The sequence below is a fragment of the Solanum dulcamara genome, chromosome 1 (assembly GCF_947179165.1).
Source record: "Solanum dulcamara chromosome 1, daSolDulc1.2, whole genome shotgun sequence".
Lineage (NCBI taxonomy): Eukaryota > Viridiplantae > Streptophyta > Magnoliopsida > Solanales > Solanaceae > Solanum > Solanum dulcamara.
This window is the reverse complement of record NC_077237.1, coordinates 80,007,749-80,017,961: the sequence shown is the minus strand read 5'-3', so window position 1 is coordinate 80,017,961 and position 10,213 is coordinate 80,007,749.

The following is a 10,213-nucleotide window of genomic DNA, read 5'->3' as shown; positions in this document are numbered from 1 at the left end:
AAAGAGTATTCTGTCAAAGATAACTCATTTCACCTACCATAGAAAGATCTAGATACATTTGACATCACTCATGACATAAATTGTCCTCCATTTAACATCATCCATGACATCAATATATTCCACTAAATTTTCAGATTTTTATTTATAATTATTTTATTTATTGTTAGGTCCTCTTTCCCACCTATAAATACCCACCTTATTTCCTCATTTTATTCATCAAGCTTTCTCAAGCAAATCTTCTCTCTATACACTTCTTTACACATTCTCAAATATAGTTTTAGTTCTTAGTAGTGAAGAAATACTATTCCGGTAATTCATATATTCCGGGTAGTACACAAAACGTTCCGACAAGGAGAGAAGCTAGGACTCAAGAGTGGTCATTAAGTCTTTCGGTACCAACTAAAGCTTCGGTTTCCAGGTATGTAAGGCTTCAATGAGAGTATTCCTTCCACTCTCATGTCTAAATTATTTTGATTATATGATAAATTATATTTATTTATTTTAAGCTTTACTCTTAAGTTATGTGGATGTTTATCCATGAGTTCTTCCATCCATATAGTGCAAAAACTATTTCAATTAAGTCTCTTGATTTCAAGTAATATTTTCTTATAGTAATTCTTATTTTTACTTAATAGTATGAATTATGGTTAAATTAATGATTATTGATCTATTTCGATGCGACATAATTTCATATGTATGAATTGATGATTTGCAAGTAATTCTTCTATTTATCTATTTAAAGGTTCTTGAAATTCATGGTGGGTTGTTTAAATCATGATTTTTCATTAATGAATTTTAAAGTATTTATGTATATTTATTTACATACATATTTGCAAGTTGAAGTGATTTGATCCCACCTAGTTTTTACTATATTTTTAATAAAGTTTGACTTGAAAGCTTTGACTCCAAATGAATGTTTATAAAAGCAATATATATAATTAAAAGGGAGTCTTATGAAATAAAAGAATGATGAAATGATATGAATGATGGATTCTTTATGCAATAAGGAAAATTCTTGCATATTTGAATTACCAAATGTTTTAATGAGCTATTCTACCGAATATGATGTTTTGAATATTCAAGCTATATGTTATGACTATTTTGAAGTATTAAACTATTCTGTGGGATTGACTTAGCACCGAATGGGTCATTGAGGTGGGATTCGGTAAGGGAATCCTAGTACCAACCCCTTGTCTCATTAACTATGTGCCAACATAGGAGCCCTTGTAGGTTTAGGCTAATGGATCCATAAATAGCCCTTAAAGTTAAAGTTATTGAAATGAATGAAGTTGACGGAGTTCTACCTGACAAGTAGTCTCCCCGGCCAACGTAGGGGGTTATGTTGGATTCCATGTAATAGCTCGCATGGTCTTAAATGTCGGTTATGGTTAATTTCCCACAAAATGAATGTTTTAAAGGATATATATATGATTTATTATGCATACATTAAATTATGTTCCATATTACATAAATGTTTTAATGTTTTCTCAATGTTCATGCATCCTTACATACTTAGTACATTCAAAATACTAACGCATACTCTTTTGCCTACATGATATCACCATGTAGGGATCAGTGCTCCTCCTCATTCTCCTCCACGTGGCTAGTTGATATTCCATTGAAGACTACTTTTGGTGAGTTCCCATGTTCTGGGAACAATACTCCTTTATCTTTCTAGTTTATGATATGTTAAGATATTTTACTATGGAATTTCTTCTATTATGATTGAGGGTGAGCTAGGGACTTGTCTTAGTCCCGTTAAATCTAATAGTTAGAGGTATTGTTGGACATATGTAAGTTCAAGATTTATTATGATTTCCGCTTGTTTATTTATCATCATTACCTATGAAAGGCTAAAAGAATGCTAAGAGGCTTGTTTGAGGTACTTTCGGGTTCCTCATTCGCCATGTCACGTCTAGGCCCTAGGCTTGGGTCGTGACAAACTTGGTATCAGAGCCCGAGGTTTTGAATGATCCTTGGAAGTCCAACATACCGCGTCGAATAGGTTCTTCTTCATGGTTGTGAAGCGCGCCACAATTATGAATAAGAGACTATGAGACGTTTAGGAAAATTTTCACTTCTTTCAAATTCATGTCGTGCCTTAGAGTGTCCTAAGCTTTCCTTTAACTAACGACCCATTTTGTGTTCTCTAGATAATGACTCGTGGAAGACCACCTCGAAGAGCAAGGGTTGACGATGAGGACCAAACTCCTCCGATTCCTAATGCCCAACATCATGAGGACGGGGTAACCCATGCCGAGTTTCGCAGTGTTATTACTTTGTTAGCTCAAGTCGTAGCTAACCAAGGGAATCTAGGTGTTCCTCCTCCCCAAATGCAAAATCCAGCCTCTAGAATTTGGGATTTCCAAAGGATGAATCCACCCGAGTTCGATGGTTCTAAACTAGATGAGGACCCTATGGAGTTCATTAATGAGGTGTACTGGATTGTGGCTATCATGGGTGTGCCACCAAATGAGAAGGCCGAGCTAGTGGCCTATCAACTCAAAGGTGTAGCTCGAGTGTGGTACGAACAATGGGTTGTTGAGAGGGATGAAGAAATAGGATCGATAGAATGGGAAGAGTTCAAAGGTGCCTTCCTAGACCGCTTCTTCCCATTAGAGCTAAGGGAGGCCAAAATCCAAGAGTTCATCAACCTCCGTCAAGGGAGTATGAGCGTGAGGGAGTATGCTCTCAAATTCACTAAGTTGTCAAAGTATGCTCCTTTTATGGTCTCCGACCCAAGAGCTAGGATGAGCAAGTTTATTTCCGGTGTCTCAAGCTTGGTGTCCAAGGAGTGCAAAACGGCCATGTTGGTCAAGGAGATGGACATCTCTCGGTTAATGACTTACGCAGAACAAATCGAAGAAGAGAAGCTTAGAGAGAGATCAAGGGGGTTCAAAAAGGCTAGAATGGATGGTGGAGGGTTTAACCCTCAAAGGTCCGATCATGGTAACAATGGCAAAGGTCAAGGTGGGCAACGATTTGTGGGACAAGGTTCCACCAATACTCCTCCTCCAAAGTTCAACAAGGACAAGAGTGGTAAACCAATGATTCCAAGAGAGAATGTTGCTACTCAAACTTTCCCCACTTGCAAGAAGTGTGGAAGGACTCACAAAGGGGAATGCTTAGCCGGCTCCAATGCATGCTTTAAGTGTGGCAAGCTGGGCCACCATGCTAAGGATTGTAGAAATGGTGGTGGTAGGACTCAAGGACAAATTGCTCATGGTCAATAAGTCCAAGGAGGTGTCCAACGCACCAACCGCTTTTATGCCTTGCATGGGAGACAAGAGTTTGAGGATACACCCAATGTCATTACCGGTATGTTAAAGGTCTTTTCTTTTGATGTGTATGCACTATTAGATCCGGGTGCAAATTTATCTTTTGTTACTCCATTCCTTGCTAATAGATTTGATGTTTTACCTGAAATGTTATTAGAGCCCTATTTGGTGTCTACCCCCGTTGGTGAGTCAATTATTACTAGAAAGGTCTATAGGGGTTGCCTTGTGTCTATCTTGCATAAAGTTATTCCTTGTGATCTCATTGAGCTTGACATGATAGATTTCGATGTCATTCTTGGGATGGATTGGTTACATGCATCTTATGCTTCCATAGATTGTAGGAATCGTTGAGTCAAATTCCAATTTCCAAATGAGCCTGTTATTGAATGGCAGGGTCATGATTCGGTGGTGAAGGGTCAGTTTATTTCTTATCTTAAGGCCCGCAAAATGATTTCTAAGGGATGTATTTACCACATTGTGAGGGTTAGGGATGTCAACTCCAAAAGTCCTTTTCTTGAGTCAGTTCCTATAGTCAATGAATTCCCCGATGTCTTTCCCGATGACCTTCCTGGTGTCCCTCCCGAAAGGGAAGTTGATTTTGGTATCGATCTCCTCCCTGATACCCAACCTATCTCTATTCCTCCTTACCGTATGGCCCCGGCAGAATTAAAAGAGTTGAAGGAACAGTTAAAGGACTTGTTAGAGAAGGGGTTCATAAGACCAAGTATTTCTCCATGGGGTGCTCCCGTTCTATTTGTGAGAAAGAAGGATGGGTCACTTCGAATGTGCATAGACTACCGACAATTAAATAAGATGACCATTAAGAACAAGTACCCACTCCCTAGAATAGATGACTTGTTTGATCAATTGCAAGGGGCAATTCACTTCTCCAAGATCGACCTTCGGTCCGGCTATCACCAACTACGGGTAAGGGAGTGTGACATTCCCAAAACAACCTTCCGAACAAGGTATGGTCACTATGAGTTTGTGGTGATGAGTTTTGGGTTGACGAATGCACCGGCGGTGTTTATGGACTTGATGAATAGGGTGTTCAAACCTTACCTTGATACCTTTGTAGTAGTCTTCATTGATGATATTTTAATTTACTCTCGGGGTGAGGAAGAACATAAAAATCACTTGAGAGTTGTGCTTCAAATATTGAGGGATAGATAATTATTTGCAAAATTTAGTAAGTGTGAATTTTGGTTAAAGGAGGTAGCATTTCTTGGTCACGTAGTGTCCGGTGATGGAATCAAGGTTGATCCTAAGAAAATAGAGGCAGTCAAAAATTGGCCTAGACCATTATCTCCTTCAGACATTAGGAGCTTCTTAGGTCTAGCCGGATACTATAGAAGGTTCGTCAAAGGCTTTTCTTCCATCTCATCTCCTATGACAAAATTGACCCAAAAGAAATCCAAATTCATATGGACAGATGAGTGTGAGAAGAGTTTCCAGACCTTAAAAGATCGACTTACCTCTGCTCCTATTTTAACTCTCCCAAAAGGATTAGAGGGGTTTGTAGTTTATTGTGATGCTTCAAAGATTGGTTTAGGTTGTGTCTTAATGCAAAACGGCAAGGTCATAGCCTATGCTTCTAGGCAATTAAAGGTGCATGAGCGTAACTACCCTACCCATGACCTTGAATTGGCGGCCGTTGTTTTTGCTCTGAAGATTTGGAGGCATTACCTCTATGGGGTGCATGTGGATGTGTATACTGATTATAAGAGTCTTCAGTATGTGTTCACCCAAAAGGACCTTAACCTAAGGCAAAAGAGGTGGCTAGAACTCCTTAAGGACTATGACATGAGTGTGCACTATCATCCGGGTAAAGCTAATGTGGTTGCTGATGCACTTAGTAGAGTGTCTATGGGGAGTATGGCCCATGTGGATGAAAGTAAGAGGGAGTTGGTGAAAGATGTTCACCGATTGGCTAGAGTAGGGGTGAAGTTGTGTGGTACTAATGATGGGGGTATGGTTGTTCAAAATAGGTATGCATCCTCTTTGATGGTGGATGTTAAATCCAAGCAAGATCTTGACCCAAAGTTTATCGAGTTAAAGAAGTTGGTAAAGGAAAAGAAGATAGAGGTCTTTTCCCAAGGGGGAGATGGGGTACTGTACTATCAAGGTCGGATATGTATTCCAAATGTTGATGGCTTAAGGAGTTTGATCATGATGGAGGCTCATAATTCTACATACTCCATTCATCCCGGTTCAACGAAAATGTACCGAGACTTAAAGGAGTTGTATTGGTGGGGTGGCATGAAGAAGGACATAGCAAGGTTTGTGTCCGAATGTACGAATTGCCAACAAGTGAAGGCCGAACATCAAAGGCCGGGTGGCCTAGCCCAAGACATTGAAATCCCAACTTGGAAGTGGAAAGATGTGAATATGGATTTTGTAGTGGGTCTGCCTCATACCCGGAAACGTCATGACTCAATTTGGGTAATTGTTGATAGAATGACTAAGTTAGCTCACTTCCTACCGGTTAAAACTTCCTATAGTGCCGAAGACTATGCCAAGTTGTATATTCGGGAGTTGGTGAGGTTGCATGATGTGCCATTATCCATTATTTCGGATCGTGGTACCCAATTCACTTCTCATTTCTGGAGATCATTTCAAAAAGGCCTCGTTACTAAGGTAAAGTTGAGCACAACATTCCATCCTCAAACGGATGGGCAAGCCGAAAGGACGATTCAAACACTAGAGGATATGTTAAGGGCTTGTGTGTTGGAGTTTAAAGGGAATTGGGATGATCATCTACCTCTCATCGAGTTTGCCTATAATAATAGTTACCACTCAAGTATTGAGATGGCACCGTTTGAGGCTTTGTATGGGAGACGATGTAGATCACCGATTGGTTGGTTCGAAGTAGGTGAGATGACCTTGTTGGGACCCGATTTGGTACTTGATGCTTTAGAGAAGGTGAAGATCATTAGAGAAAGGTTGAAGACGGCTCAAAGTCGTCAAAAGTCCTATTCTGACACTAGAAGAAGGGATCTTGAGTTTAATGTGGATGATTGGGTGTATCTGAAGGTCTGCATCCTCACCTTTACTTTCTTCCCACTGGTTATACCAGACATTTGCCACATCCTTGAGTTGATAAGACACCAACTCAACCCCCTCGATCTCTGTAGCATGCATCGCTTTTAGTATCTTCCACATCTCATCAATGAAATTTTGGGGGTCTTCATCAACGTTAGAACCCGTGAAGACCGGCGGATTCATTCTCAGAAAATCTCTGATCCTCGTGGCAGCAGACGGCTCTTGATAACTAGAGCTCGGAGTTGGTGAACTTTGGCTACTATTTCGAGCAGCCACCAACTGGGTGAGCATAGCAATCGCTCCTCGAAAATCTTCCTCAGAAGTAGGAGTGGTCTGAACAGTAGGTACTTGGGGTACCTCAGTAGACCTTGCAGGTCGGCCCCTAGTTCTCCGTGGAGGCATCACTGACTGTGGAACCTCAGTGCTGGCAGCATTCCTCTGACTAGCTGAACGTTTAGGAGGCATGTCTGAAATGTGTAAACGCACGAATTAGAAAGAAAGATTTTATAGAGTTAAACTCTATCGCACGAACTCAGATTATGAAAGAAGTGAAATAATTCCTAATGTCCTATAGCTTCCTGATTATAAGTGTGGTGCACGACACACCCATAAACAAGACTCTACTAGACACGGCTTCATAGACACCCTAGGACTCTTGAACTCTGGGCTCTGATACCAAGTTTTTCACGCCCCGAGAGGGTACCCTAGGCGTGGCCGGCACTCAGAAACCATTTCTGGCTTCCGAGAGAACCACTTGGTCTCATTTCTTATTTATTCATCAGCGGAAGACTTAAGAATACTAATGTGGGCTTGTCATAATCAAAGGAAAAATAGATAATTCTTATAAGAAGTAGTTTCTAAGGAGAACTACTCCGATTACATCATCGGACTCTGTCTATGAAGCCTCTAATACTCTTAGATGGTGCCAATGACATATCCATGGCTACCTCAAAAGAAACATCACACTCAACAATAATAAAAGGATAAGGAGTTCTTTCGAATACAAGAAGGACTCACCAAATAGCGGAAAAGAAATGATCTTCAACGATGCGCCTGTTGAGGATCTCTAACACCTGTATCTGCATCATAAAACGATGCAGGTCGAATGATATCAGTACGTGGAATGTACGAGTATGTAAAATGGCAGGAAGGTAAGGACAGATATCAAGAAACTCCTCTCAAGAAAACTCAGCTCAGAACTCAACATCATCTCAACATGAATATGTAATGCAAGTTTAAAATATAATAATAAAAATAATAGTAATAAGCAATGCTTACTCAGTTGGGAGTTTCTCTAACCGACAACCATCACTTATGAGCTAGCAATGATACAACGAAGCGATGCCGTTGCCACATCCATCCAATACCTTGTCAGGGTAAAGGACATCACCATCTTGGATCCATTCATCAAAGTCCTCTTTTTGGGACTTAAGAGGCATAGCCTCCATCCTACGCTGGCTACGTAGTTCTGGGGTTTGAGTCAATTAAACTCTTACCCAACTCGGTGCTCAATACTACTCCCAAAATATGTGCTCATATTAAACTCATCATCTAGTCTCATTGGACTTTAATTTAAATCATCAAACTCATCTCATTTCATGTTCATCAATCATTATACTTCCAAAAATATCATTTACATCTCATCAAAACATCTTGCTCAAAATATCATTTTCTCAAATTCATTCAAATTCAACTCTTTTGCTCTTTCAAAACTCAATAAAATACATATATAGTATTAATTCATATAACTCTCTTTTTATCAATAAAAATAATAAAAAGCCAACATCTTTACTCAAAACATGTGTAAAAATATTCATGAACATTAAATCAATTAGGATTAATGGGAAAGTAGCCATGAACAATAATTCCAATAATATGAGAGATAAGAATAATAATAATATTAATGCATAATATATCAAACTCAATAGAAGAAGAATTATTTCATTTAGAATTCAAGATTTGGATAAAACTAAACTATAACTCAATTATAATGAATTTAAATATTGGGCGCATGGACGAACTCAATCCAATGCTATGAAAGCCTTACATACCTTAAATCCGAAGGTTTACTCCGAATTGGAACACTCTTGGACCCCTAGCCTTTTCTTCTCGCCGGAGCGTTTTGTGTACTACCCGGAGTATAAGAATCACCGGAGTAGTATTTTTATACTACTAAAACTAAAACTATATTTGAGAAGAAGTATATAGAGAGAAGAAATGCTTAAAAAAGCTTGATGAATAAAATGAGGAAATAAGGTGGGTATTTATAGGTGGGAAAGAGGGACCTAACAATAAATTAAATAATTATAAAGAAAAATCTGAAAATTTAATGGAATATATTGATGTCATGGATGATGTTAAATGGAGGACAATTTATGTCATGCATGATGTCAAATGCATCTAGATGTTTCCATGGTAGGTAAGATGAGTTCTTTTTAACAGAATACTTGTTTTCGAAGCTGCGTTTGAATAAGATAAATTCGTTATTAGGATTTGGTGTCTTCATAAGAATTGTAGATATGGAAGTATAGTTTCATATCATTGAAGAATCAACCAATTTGGAGCAAGCTACAGTGAGATATGAATTTTCTTCTATCAACACTCAATTCCGTCACAGCACTATATCTTGCAAAGATTAATTTATTTGACCTACTTATACTCCGAATTTGTAGTTATGTTCTTCATGAAAGTTGTAGGTAAGGATGTTGTGATTACCCAGAAATTTGAATCACCTAATTTGGACCAACCTATGAAAAGATATGCCCAAAATACAGAGGCTGTATTATTTTTGTCGAGAATTAAAATACCGACATACAACATTTTAGGGGTTGTTACAATATCTCCCCCTTGGGATCATTCGTCCTCGAATGAAGATGAAAATAGGAGACATAAAGAATGAATATCATCAATACATCAACTCCGATACTCAAATGGTCAATGACTCAAACTCAAGAATAAACATCGACTCAAAGGTAGAAGTAAGGAATATTACCTTGAATATCGTCATCAGAAGGCATAAATAGATGAGGATAGTTAGCCTTCATATCTTCTTCAGCTTCCCATGTAGCCTCTTCAACAAATTGATTTCGCCATAGGACTTTGACAGATGCCACTTCCTTAGTTCTTAATTTGCGAACCTGACGATCAAGAATTTGAACTGGAATCTCTTCATAACTCAAACTCTCTTTCACCCCAATGCTCTCAGCTGGGACAACAAGTGAAGGATCTCCCAAACACTTCTTAAGCATAGAGATGTGAAACGCGGTATGAATAGCAGCTAATTCTGGAGGCAACTCCAATTCATAGGCTACGTTACCTACCCTCCTCATAATCTGATAAGGACCAATGTAGCGGGGACTAAGCTTCCCTTTCTTTCCAAATCTCATCACACCCTTCATGGGTGAAACTTTCAAGTATACCCAATCGTACACTTCGAACTCCAAATCTCTTCTTCTAACATCACTCTAGGATTTTTGGCAACTTTGAGCAGTCCTCAACCTCTCTTGTATGGTTTTCACCTTCTCCATAGCTTGGTGAACCAAGTCTGGTCCAATCAACTCAGCTTCACCAACTTCAAACCAACCAATTGGTGATCTACATCTCCTCCCATACAGAGCTTCATAAGGAGCCATTTGAATACTCGAATGGAAACTATTATTGTATGCAAACTCAATAAGAGGTAAATGATCATCCCAATTACCTTTGAAGTCAATGACACAGGCTCTTAACATATCCTCCAAAGTCTGTATCGTACGCTCTGCCTGGCCATCTGTTTGCGGATGAAAAGCAGTACTAAGGTTCACTCTTGAACCCAAGCCCTTCTGAAATGACTTCCAAAACTGAGCAGTAAATTGAGCTCCCCTATCAGAGATGATAGACAAAGGAACTCCATG